The following is a 12,457-nucleotide window of genomic DNA, read 5'->3' as shown; positions in this document are numbered from 1 at the left end:
TGTTTGGTCTCTTGGAGAGGCTGAGATATGGCTGATCATCTCATTTAATATAGGAACAGCATCCCCAAGTACTGTATTAACTAGGAGTCTGATATACAGTGTTTCTGTTCTCTTTACATTATTTGGGGGTTCCTGAATGACCAAGTAAGGCTCGGGTAGGAACCACTTAAATTCCAATAATACAGCAGTGTCATCAGACTGACATTAATGAGGGAATAAAAGGCCATCAGGGCAAAAACAATAAATTGAATGCTATTATTCCTTTCAACTCAGAAATATATTACGATTCATTAAAGGTCATATAAAAAATTATAAATATGGCAATCTGACTGCAGTTCAACAATTCAGTTGTTCCAACACGTGATATTATTAACTCCAAAAGGGATTTGAGGCAGCCCTGAATGTGCAGCATACACACTTACTCCATTTTAGCTCAGATGTTGACACACGGATTTGTTGTGGACATTTCTTTACAATTTCTGTTTGGCTTCTGAAGCACAGCCCAACTTTAAAAGCATCACGATAGCCACTCTTTAAAAAAATGTGACAGAGTCGCATGGCACCAGTTTTGATGTGTAGTGGTAATTGCCCCTGCTGGGAATTCTCATGCCCCTCACCCAACCCTGGAAACCTGAACAACAAAACAGGACTCAAGGCCTTCGGAAATTACTGAGGCTGGAGCAAATGTTGCTCATGCTTCATCTCCCAGGAAACCCAGAAACCTCCCAAGAATGAAGTGACGGGGGCAGAGCAGGCAGCTGAGTGGAGCCGGCAGCTATAATGTACTGTCTTTTGCAGACAAAAGTGCTTCAGTGTCAAAGCCACAGACCAAGGGCAGGCACAGCCTCCAGAAGGAAACCTTTTTCAGCAAGCACGAGACAGTGATCACAGACAGGTGGCCCCGGACAAGAGGACGACAGAGTGCAGCAGACTGAAATGTCTGAATGCAGAGCAGGCCTGTGAATCGTTTCCACTCTGGCATTTTAATGAGAAATAAACGGGGAATGGGAAGGTTTTATGATCATTTTATTCATGTGTTAAAAATATTGGAGTTGACTCTTTTACACTCGATCTTTGCCAAAAGACCAGGGAAGCAAACCTCTTAGAATGTCAATTTCCTTCCAACCTAAGTAGATATTTGGAAAATATTTGATTAGAAAAATTGAAAGAAGCTAAATTTAAAATCCAGGCACAAGAATCACAAATAAGAATATACTGAAGGGCTGGGGATGTACTTTTGTGGTAAAGCACTTGCCTAGCATGTGCAAGGCTCTCGATTAAATCCCCATACCATTAAAAAAAAATGTTGATATATTGGAATTAAAAGCAAAAAGAAGAGTTTTTCTCAGAACTTTAGCTAAACTTTTTCCATAGAATGCTTTAGAAAGAAACTACGGAATGCTCAGTTATGGCGCATCTGCATGCCCAAGGTATATCTTGCTCCTTCCCCTCCTCCCCCAAGTTCTCTTATTTCAGATTCCAAGAGTGTTCTTTCAGTTCCACACTTTCACCTCACACTGTTGAAAAACATCTGGGTATTTTGTGCAAATCCACAGCTAAACAGGAAAGAGGCAAGAAAAGACTCTGACATACAATAATCTTGAAGGAAAACAGTTCTGTATCATGTTTGTGGGCTTTATTTAGGAATTTTCCGTTGAACAATAATTTAAAGTATCCTCTTTCTTAAAGTAAATATTTGTGTAAATTAGATGAGGAAAATATAGAATGTTCTTCCTAATTCCTCGAGAAGAACCAGTCCCGGTTCAGGCTGCACAGTCCACAAAGGACTGAGTGGTAACTCAGAGCTCTCCTTGGGCCTTCTGGCAATTAGCTTTGCAGCCAGGAGTCAAGTTTTATAAACTGTGAAGTGACCGGGCAGACAGACTGGCTCTACAAGGTACTGTTTCCAATTTGACTCATGCTTATGGTCGTTAACCTTAAAGTCATTTGTGGTCTAAGTGCCAACAGACATTCTTTTATTTATTTTTATTTTTATTTTATTTTTTACAGTACTGGCGATTGAACCCTGGAGCACTTTACCACTGAGCTTCAGCCCCAGTTCTTTTTATTTTTTATTTTTGAGACAGGATCTTGGAACTTGCCATCCTTCAATTGCCTCCCAAATTTGCTGGGATGATGGGAATGAGCCACAGCACCAGGCTCTATCAGATATTCTTTTTGTTGTTGTTGTTATTGCTATTGGAGGTTGTACCCAGGGATGCTTTACCACAGAGCCACATCCGGTCTGTCTGTCAGTTCTTCCTTCCTTTTATTTAATTTTGAGACAGGGTCTCCCTAAATTGCTAAGGATCTCTAAATTGCTGAGGCTGGTCTCGAACTTGCGATCCTCCTGTCTCAGCCTCCCAAATCTCTGGGATTAGAGGAATGAGTCACCACACTGGGCTCCATCAGACATTCTGAAATGAATGATTAGCCTAGACATTCAATCTTTGGTCAACTTTTTGTGTTACTGTCCAGACTTGGGATTGCAGGAGCTTCATAATATAGGGAAAAAGGAAGAAAGGGGAAAGGAAAAAATAAGATAGAACAAAATATCTTTCCTGAGGGCAATATATCCCAAATTTAAAAGAGTTGCAAATGAAGCCAAAAGCATAAAATACATGTTAAAAGGAGCTCTTTCTCCTAAAATAAACAAATACATCACTAAAAGTGTAAACAGAACTGTAAATCAAAATCATCTGCCTAATGCATTCTTAGAGTTTCTTTCTAAGAGCAAATTCCAGTAAGAAATGGGCTCTCAGAAACCCAGACAAGTCAAAGTTGAAGGAAAGCTGACAGCAGTTGTTTTCCTTAGAGATAAGATCATCCTGCCTTCTCCAGTAGCCTTAATAGCTAATGTCTTTCCACTGGACTCTCAAAACCAAAAACTGAGAAGGAGAAAATCCTTTGCTTTTATCCATTGCTACCAGCAATTCAAGCACAGATAGCAGGAAGAACAATAAAAATACCCATGGCCATCATGAAGATTGACCCTTACATCTGTTATTGTTGGTGGACATAGTTTTCCATGGCCTCCTTTCCCCAATCAATGGGAAAAATATGCCTTCCAGACCCCATTTTTTGTTCCTTCTCAAACCACATCCCTCAAATATAATCAATACTTGCTTAAAGAGGGTTCAGGAAAGTGACAAACATTTATCTGCCTGGAAGAAATGAAATTAACTGAAAATCAAATAGAAAGTGGTAAGAATACTACAGTGAATGGTTAAATATTTACAACATCAAAACTAGTTCATTTGAAAACAAATGGACAAGTGCCTGGCTTAGTTCCCTGCCTCGGGAACCAAGAATGTTCCCTGGCTGAGAGTTGCCATTTTGTTGACATTCAAGTGGAAGATGTGGCTCTAGGAAAGGAGGGTAGGAGTGAGCATGGAATTATAGTTCTGCAAAACCAGTATCATTAGAGATGAGCTTGTGTTGATGTCGATAGCCTTTTTTTTTCTTTTTTGCTATCCTTTAAAATAACAAAGTCACAAAGAAGTGCCTAGAAAATAAAAGCACTCTATTATTTTGATGTCAAGTGCAGGAGTGCTCCTAGGAAAACTCATCAGTCTTACTCTTTTGACTGCCTTACACTTCGTAGGTTATAAAGAATGGAAGAAAATTCAAACTCTATCACACCTAAAGAAAACACCAAAATTGTATTCTTCAGGCAACTGCGACCTACAGTCCACCTTAGGTGGAAGGAAAAAGAAAGAATGAAGAAGAGAAAACCAAGCTTCACTCAAACAACTGGATAAATAAATCAATATTCTCCAAGGCTCAATGTTCTGATTTTGCTTTGGTGCATAAAGGGTCTTTGGGGATTTGGAAAGTATATAAAATAAATCTTAGTGAGGGGAAGGGGAAAAATAATACAAGGGGGACAAACGAATGTCAGTAGAGGGGGCAGAGAGAGAAGAGGGGAGGGGAGGGGAGGGGAGGGGGGATAGTAGAGGATAGGAAAGGCAGCAGAATACAACAGACACTAGTATGGCAATATGTAAATCAATGGATGTGTAACTGATGTGATTCTGCAATCTGTATATGGGGTAAAAATGGGAGCTCATAACCCACTTGAATCAAATTGTGAAATATGATATATCAAGAACTATGTAATGTTTTGAACAGCCAACAATAAAAAATTTAAAAAATAAAATAAAATAAATCTTATTAGAATTCCTTCTTTGTATTTTTTGTGTTTTCTCTTAATCAACTTATATTAGTTCAACTTCTCCAAAGGACCTATCAGGAGTGTCAACTGAATGATCTTGGGCAACCCTGCGGCTCCAGGCTCCAGATGAGGTTTCTAGAACAGGCAGATATCACCCGAGGTCATGGTCATGTCTACTCCCGTCCCTGGTATTGGCCCAGTGTGAGGCTCTCCACATGCCGAGACCACCCTCGACTAAAGGAGGGCTTTTTCTTTTTCTTTTTTTTTTTTAATACTAGGCATTATGAGGCTCTTGGAGATGAAACAGAAAAATAAAGAAAAAACACACATGCAAAACGCCCATGAAAGCTAGCTCCACTTTTCTACACTCTCTCTGTTACAAGGGTCTGGTTTGTGTTTTTGTGTGCCCTCTCGAGGGTGGAATACTCCGAGGTTTTTAATGTGGGTCACCCTAGTCCCTTCAGATCACATAATGGTACTGATGAGGTACATTCCCTTACTGACCAAGGGAAAAATACCTCTTCATTCTCACTGTTTCTGAGATAGAAGTGATTGTTGAATGACTAAGAAAGCCATCAGAGTGGAGAAATGGCTCCACACTTGGCTGAGACCGAGTTACACAGGAAGTCAGTGTCAGGATCCCGCTGGTCCTGACTGGTGACTACCTCTCCAACTTCTGCCTTGTGCCCACCTCCTTCTCCTCTCACATTTACTTCTCCCCACCCACACCGCAGTCTGGCTGGGAGTTCATCCTTGTCCAAGCTGTTCCTCCCATTGACAGATCTGCCGGCCTCCTCTCCGTGTCGGCTGGCCCTCACTGCTGCCACTTCATCTTCTCCCTCTCAATTGTCTTCCCTTGACTCCAGGGCAGTGTGTTCTCCTTGGCCCTTCAAACACCACTTCTGTTTTATTTTTTCTTCCTTTAAGCACCAAGGTCCAAGGCCCTCCTTTGTTGGTCCCTTTTGCTCCCTTCTTTAGGGACCTCATCAGTGCTCATCTCTAGCGCTCACCCTCGGGGACACTTTCATCAACAGAACCTAAGACATCCAAGACCAAAATTATGATACCTTTCCAAGCCAAAGAGTCCCAGATCACCACACAGTTCCACACATGAATGGGGTTCAAACATCCTACATGAACAATTGTGATCACACCCTCCCCCCATCTATGTATTCATTTGTTTTGGGCTCTAGGGTGTGAGCCCGGGGCTTCTGCATGCTAAGCACATGTTCTATCACACTCCCATTGTTCTTTGAAGGCACAGGGCCTGTCCCAACCATCCCCCCCATTTCATTCTTACTACCACCACCCTAATTCAGGCCTTCCGTCACCTTTTCCCTGAACATGACATGTCTGTCTCTTAGAATAAAAGTATCAGCTCGCCTGCTCACTGCCATTTTTAACAGTGTAGACCTGCACTTCCACTGCACTCTGTCTGCCCTCCTTGGGCTTCTTCCACTTGCTTTCATTCTGAACTAAAGATCACTGAATTATTTGGTAATTTTGAATATTTTAAGAAGAAGCAAATGCTTTTATATTTACAAATTTCACTCCAATGTGCGGGCATTTGGTGAATGGCTGTACTAAGCCTCTTCAAGGGCAGGCTCCTCTCTTAAGACTGCAGGAGTCCACATAGAAACCTCAGGTACTGGAGGGATGGGAATAGGAACAACAGCAGAATGAATCAGACGTAACTCTCCTATGTTCATAGATGAACACACGACCAGTGTAACTCCACATCATGTGCCACCACAAGAATGTATTATGTCAAATGTACATACTCCATGAATGTATAATATGTCAAAATACATTCTACTGTCATGTATATCTAAAATGAAAAAATAAAAAAAGAAATAAACCTCATGTACCATCATCCAAGCACCATGATGCAGGGATGAAGCATCATGATACAGGGATGAAGCATCATGATCAGGGCTCAGCCAAGAATTCAACAGAGTGAATCATCTTTTAAACACAATATGCATCAGAAAGTCAAATTGTTCCCAGTGCTCTATTGCAAAAGAAGAAAAAAATTATATTCTTCAAAAATAACAAGTTTAAGAAAGGCTGATCCTAAAAGAGACTAAAAAGTCCTGTTAACTAAATGCAATACCTGGCTGGGAATGGATTCTGTACTGAAAGGAAAAACTACGCTATCAAGGACATTACTGAATGCCAAGCATGGTGGTGCAACCCTGTAATCCCAGGTACTTGAGAGGCTAAAGAAGGAGGATCACAAGTTTGAGGCCAGCTTCAGTAATTTAGGAAGACCCTGTCTCAAAAAAATAAATAAAAAGAGCTGGGAATGTAGCTCAGTGGTAGAGCACCCTTAGGTTAATCCTCAGTACGGAGTGGGGGTGGATATTATTGTATCAATTGACAAAATTGAAATATACACAAAAGATTAGATATAAGTATTATATCAGTGTTAAAATTATTAGAGTTGATTATGATACTGTGGCCATGAAAGAGAATACCCATATTTATAGGAAATAAACAATGAGGGATTTAGATATAAAGAGCCATAACTTATCATCAGGTGATTTAAAAAATATTATAGATAGAAACACATAAGAAAAAGTAAACAGGATAAAAGATAAGTTAGTTATAGGTAAATCTGAGTAAAAGATAAACAATTTTGAAGATTTAAAAAATTAAGTCCTAGTTCTTAATTTTTGATAAACAGGGTAGCCCTGCTCATTACAAAGAGTCAAAAAATGATGAAGGAGTAAGTTTTCATCCCGTACATATTCTTTAATCCAGTAATGCTTAAGGAACATTTACGTGTACAATAGTCCACTTTATTGTTTTCCAACATTTTGTTCCTAAAATCAACTCAAATTATTTGGAAACAGATTTGATGATTATGCATACTGTTTGTGTTTATTAGTTTCAGATTATTATTTTAAAAGTTCATCTGAGGAGTGGTGGCATGCATCTGTAGTCCCAGCTGCTGGGGAGGCTGAGGCAGGAGGATCATCAATTTAGTGAGCTCGTAAGCATCTCAGTGAGATCTTGCCTCAAAATAAAAAAATAAAAAGGATTTGGGATGTGGCCCAGTGATAAAGTATCTTTGGGTTCAATCTCCAGGAAAAAAAAAGAATTTATATTTTAGAGTTAAATTTTAGCTTTTTATAGGATTACCAAGGTACCTTAAATTTAGCTTTCATGCCAGGTGTGGTGGCACACGCCTGTAATCCCAGAAGCTGGGGAGGCTGAGACAGGAGGATCGTGGGTTCAAAGCCAGCCTCAGCAACAGCAAGGCGCTAAGCAACTCAGTGAGACCCTGTCTCTAAGTAAAATACAAAATATGGCTGGGATGTGGCTCAGTAGTTGAATGTCCCTGAGTGCAATCTCCAATACCCACCCACCCCCGATTTAGTTTTTATATCTTAATTAATATTTTATGTGTTTATTTTTTGCTAAAATACAATAAATGTGGACCAATTCCCAGAATGTAGAAAAATACTATTAGCTTCACACTCTACCTTAGGGGATGAATACTTCTTTCATAACAAAAAAATTTCATGTAGTGAAACTGTATTTCTGCTATGCAGTGAAAGAGTCAAATTAGCACAGGTCTAGAAGGTTTAAGCCTGCAAAATATCTGGTCAAAAGTAAATTTTTTTTTGGTTACAAAAACGTCTTTGTTTCAGATGTATCATCATTCCTGTAGTTTTCATAATGTCACCAGCGTGGGCATAAAAAAAATTGTTAAAATAGTTAAACACTATTCAAACATCAACAGGGATATTGTTTGAATGAAATAAATTCTTTATGGACAAAAAAGTAAAATGAGTTCATTAGGTCAAGTCTGTAAAGAGCTTTCATTGCTGTACAACAATGCTGTGCTCAGCACTCAATGCTTTATAAGTCCTCAACCCTCTTACTTGTCCCACAAATTCTATGAGGTAGATACTATCATTAACTCCATTTTACAGATGATGAAAAAGAGAGATTAAATAATTTGCCCAAGGTCTAGTTTACAACAGCCAGGACTTGAGCCCAGAAATGTGGCTCACAGCCTATGCTCTTAATCACGTGGGTAACACACAGTTAGACCAAATACAAATCACTCTGTTTCAGCTTTCAAATGTGCTGTAAGTTTATTTTAAAGTACATACTTAACAATTTTGACTTCTGAGGCTTCCATATATTTTGTATCTTATATATTACCTGTTTAGCTTCTCTATCTGCTTCTATCTTCACTTCTGCACACGGGAAACCCAAAGAAGTCAAATTATTGATGCAAAAATTATTTGTTTTTTGTTTTTACTGTACTGGAGATTGAACCCAGGGCTTTGCACATGCCCAGATGATTGCTGTTAAAACATTATTTATTGGGTTGGAGATGTAGCTCAGTGGTAGTTTGCTTAGCAAGTGCAGGTTGTAGGTTTGATCCCCAACACCACAAAACAAAACAACATTATTTATGGTCCAGGAAGGAAGAAATGCAGGACAGTTGTTCTGTTCAAGACTCTAAACCAGGGCTTCCAGTGTAGCTCAGTGGTAGAGCACTTGCCTAGAAAGCACGCGGCCATGGGTTCAATCCCCAGCACTGCAAAAAGCAAATTAACAAATGAACAAACAAAAAAGATCCCAAGGCAGATTACTAGAATCACACAATCTCAAATTAAATAAGAACACAGTCTTCATCTCTCATACCCCTACTATGATGCTTGAATCTCTTTTAGAATATCTACCACCAAGGTATTGTTGAACTCAGGGGCTTTTCTATTTTCAAACAATTTAATTGGTCTAAAATTCTTCCTACTGTCAAGCCTGACTTCTGATTCCCATTAACATCCACCCACTGCCCTGACTCGACTCCATGCAGTCTAATTCCTGTTTCACACAGTGGTCTTTTCAAGTATTGGAAGTCAGATACAACCTCTTAGTCTTCTCTGCTCTAAGATGCCTAGATATGACCAGGGAGGCACAAGAGGTAGATTAGCATGAAGTTCCATGGAGTGAAGGCTCTTCTGACTTTCTCACTTGATGAACCACTCAACATGTTATTTTCCCTCTTGGGGTACTGGGGATCAAATCCAAGGGCTGCCCAAATACTAAGTATGGGCTCTACCACTCAGCTGCGTCCCCAGCCTCCACTGCATACTTTATACACATATCTGAAACTGAGAGACCAGGCTGTTCTTTGAGCCTACCTCCTGATCGAAACTCCAAATCCCAGCACATATAAATGGGAAACACCTCCGTGTTTTATAGAGCAGTGTCATTCAACTGTCATTCTCTGAATGAGAGGTGCAGCCCTCTTTCAGGACTGGGCCATTAGCACCATTTCTAGATCAAGCCGTATACACACCACAGGGGTCTCCCTGCCACCCCCCTACCTCCTTTCCCTGCACTTCTTCACTTGACTCCAGTGATGTGTTCACTCTCAATCACACCTAAAATTCTTAGCTGTAAAACAGCTGCTAAGCAGCAGGATGATGATTTACTTTCAACTTCAAACAGGATTTGTAAACACCATGATAAATGGGAAGAAGCACAAAAGCCACATTCCTCCAGCAGGTCCTCCGAACATACTGCATACTCCGAACATCAGCTGGCATAAATCATTTGTCTTAAATCAGGACTGAAATTCCCCAGTGTTTCTTTCAGGCACCTTTGCTATCCGATCCCCTGGAGAGGACAAGTCAATCAAAATTAAAGGTATCACAGCATCTCGAGCCTTGAGAGCGTTGATTCCAAATCCATTTAGTAACTTTCAGTTGAACACAGTACTCAGAGTGTGCACCCAGTATAGGGACTTTTATTATTTTTTTTTAGAGAGAAAAAATGTTAAATTTTCTAACATCAAAAATTTATGTATAGCCAGGCATGGTGGCACATGCTGTAATCCCAGCAGTCAGGGAGGATCACGAATTCAAAGCCAGCCTCAGCAACTTATCAAGACCCTGTCTCTAAATAAAATATAAAAAGGGCTGGGGATGTGGGTCAGTGGTTAAACCACTCCCCCAACCCCTCCACCCCTGGTTCAATCCCCAGTATCACCATAATAACAAAAGAATTTAGGTATAGCTGCATGTGACTGCTTTCTGTAATCCCAGCTATTTGGAAGGCTGAGGCAGGAGGATCACAAGTTCAAGGCCAGCCTGGGTAATTCAGCAAGACCCTGTCTCAAAATACAATTTTAAAAAAGGCTGGGAATGTAGCTCAGTGGCAGAGTTCTTGCCTAACCTGCACGAAACCCTGGGTTAGATCCCCAGTACCACAAAATGAAACAAAACCGTTTAAGCATGTCCTCACATTTGCTTGAACTTTCAGGACTGGGCCATTTTTTCACCTAATAAGGTCAACCAATCTCAAAGGGCAGCTGGGCATTTCTCCAGGTGGTACTGAGCTTAGCTCAGTCTTTTCTGGAGTGGGGAAGGGAATGGCAAAGTTTATTTGCAAAAAACCACATGGACCCACTCACAGTTCTATCTTCAATGCCCATACTCCAGACATAACCTCTTGTTGAACTTCTCTAAGCGCTGTGTTGGTTCACATAAATGCTTTTGAGTATTTCATACTTTGGGATTGTTCACATAAAATCCAGATTCCTGGCCATGGTGAGTCTGTATTTCTTCACAATAATGACCTGCTGAAATTGAGAGGCAGCTACCTCCTTTTAGATGGGGCAGGAGTCCTCCAATTTGCTCCAGTCTCTCTTCTCCCCAGTACATTCTCAGAAAAAAAGAGTTATTTAGATTATGTACCTGGCACATTCTATTCATTGTGTTCCTTTCTTCATCTTGCAGACTTGTGGATTTACAAATCTGGTAGATATTCCGGGGAAAGCTATAATAACTGTCAAATATTGGGGTTGTCCTTCCAGTTCCATGATAATATGATTTAGTGGCTTTCTGGGCAAAAGCTGTTCTTGATTCTAGTTCCTCAGAAGTGAAGTTGAGGACACAGCATGGCCAGTAAAAGCCATGACCAAGTGATTGATGACTCCTCCAGCCCTCCTTTCACACATGCCTTTATTTGAACCCAGTTACAGCCCTCTCTTGATTGCTGTCAACATTATAACAAGAGGAGTCAAATGAAAGTTGAAGACTTTGGAACTTTGAAGACACAGTTCAGGTTTGAAAGAGGGACTTCCATCAAAATACTATGTGATTTTCTTCCAATTTCCAAATGGAGGGCTTTTATCAAAGCAAAGGAGGTATTTTTTTTCATTTAAATTTATTTATTTATTTATTCTAATTTGTTATACATGACAGCAGAATGCATTTCAATTCATAGTACACATACAGAGCACATTTTTTTATTTCTCTGGTTGTACACAAAGTAGAGTCACACCATTTGTCTTCATACATGTACTTAGAGTAATGATGTCCATCTCATTCCACCTTCTTTCCTACCCCAATGAGCCCTCCCTTTCCCTCTCTCTCTTTTGCCTCATCCAAAGTTCCTCCATTCCTCCCATGCTTCCCCCCATCCACCCATTATAGATGAGAAAACATTTGGCCTTTTGGTGGGATTACCTTAATTCACTTAGCATGATATTCTCCAACTCCATCCATTTACCTGCAAATGCCATGATTTTATTCTCTTTTAATGCGGAGTAATGTCCCATTGTGTATATATGTCACAGCTTCTTTATCCATTCATCTATTGAAGGGCATCTAGGTTGGTTCCACAATTTAGCTATTGTGAATTGTGCTACTATAAACATTGATGTGCTGTGTCCCTGTAGATGCTGATTTTAAGTCCTTTGGGTATCAACAGAGGAGTGGGATAGCTAGGTCAAATGGTGGTTCCATTCCAAGTTTTCCAAGGAATCTCCATACTGCTTTCCAGATTGGTTGCACCAATTTGCAGTCCCACCAGCAATGTGTGAGTGTGCCTTTTTCCCTACATTCTCACCAACACTTATTTTTGTTTGTATTCTTAATAGCTGCCATTCTAGTGAGCAAAGGAGGTATTTTTTTTATTTTAAAATAATGTCCTTAAAAATAATTTTATTTTTTTTTCCATTTTTTAATTTGTTCTACTTAGTTATACATGACAGCAGAATGCATTTCAATTCATTACACACAAATAGAGCACAACATTTCAATTCTCTGGTTGTACATGATACAGAGTTGCACCATTTGTGCAATAATATATGTACCATTTCACCTCCTGTGAAATGGGAGTTAGGCAAGTTTGAGGGTGACCACTGGAGTTCCTTTCCTATAACTTCCATTGGAGTTCCTTTCTGTCTCATTTCACCATCTTTCATGCCCCATGCCCCCTCCCCTCCCCCACTCCTCTTTGCCCAATCCAAAG

The 12,457-nt window shown here is 40.0% G+C and overlaps 1 long non-coding RNA gene and 1 other non-coding gene across 3 annotated transcripts in view; both read left to right on the top strand.

Annotated features, from left to right (window-relative positions):
* The window catches only part of LOC114096335 (uncharacterized), a 31,897-nt gene extending 30,886 nt beyond the window's left edge, over positions 1–1,011 (top strand). For both annotated transcript variants that reach the window (XR_011707980.1, XR_003583403.2), the window contains one exon: positions 799–1,011. This is a non-coding gene — a long non-coding RNA (uncharacterized lncRNA). The remainder of the gene's footprint in view (positions 1–798) is intronic.
* A 7,655-nt stretch (positions 1,012–8,666) lies between these two features.
* On the top strand, positions 8,667–8,738 carry Trnas-aga (transfer RNA serine (anticodon AGA)). Its single transcript has one exon. It is a non-coding gene; the product is annotated as a tRNA-Ser (tRNA).
* The last annotated feature ends 3,719 nt before the right edge of the window (positions 8,739–12,457 follow it).

This window comes from Marmota flaviventris, chromosome 7 (genome assembly GCF_047511675.1).
Source record: "Marmota flaviventris isolate mMarFla1 chromosome 7, mMarFla1.hap1, whole genome shotgun sequence".
NCBI classification, from domain to species: Eukaryota; Metazoa; Chordata; class Mammalia; order Rodentia; family Sciuridae; genus Marmota; species Marmota flaviventris.
This window is presented reverse-complemented; position numbering and strand designations above follow the sequence as displayed.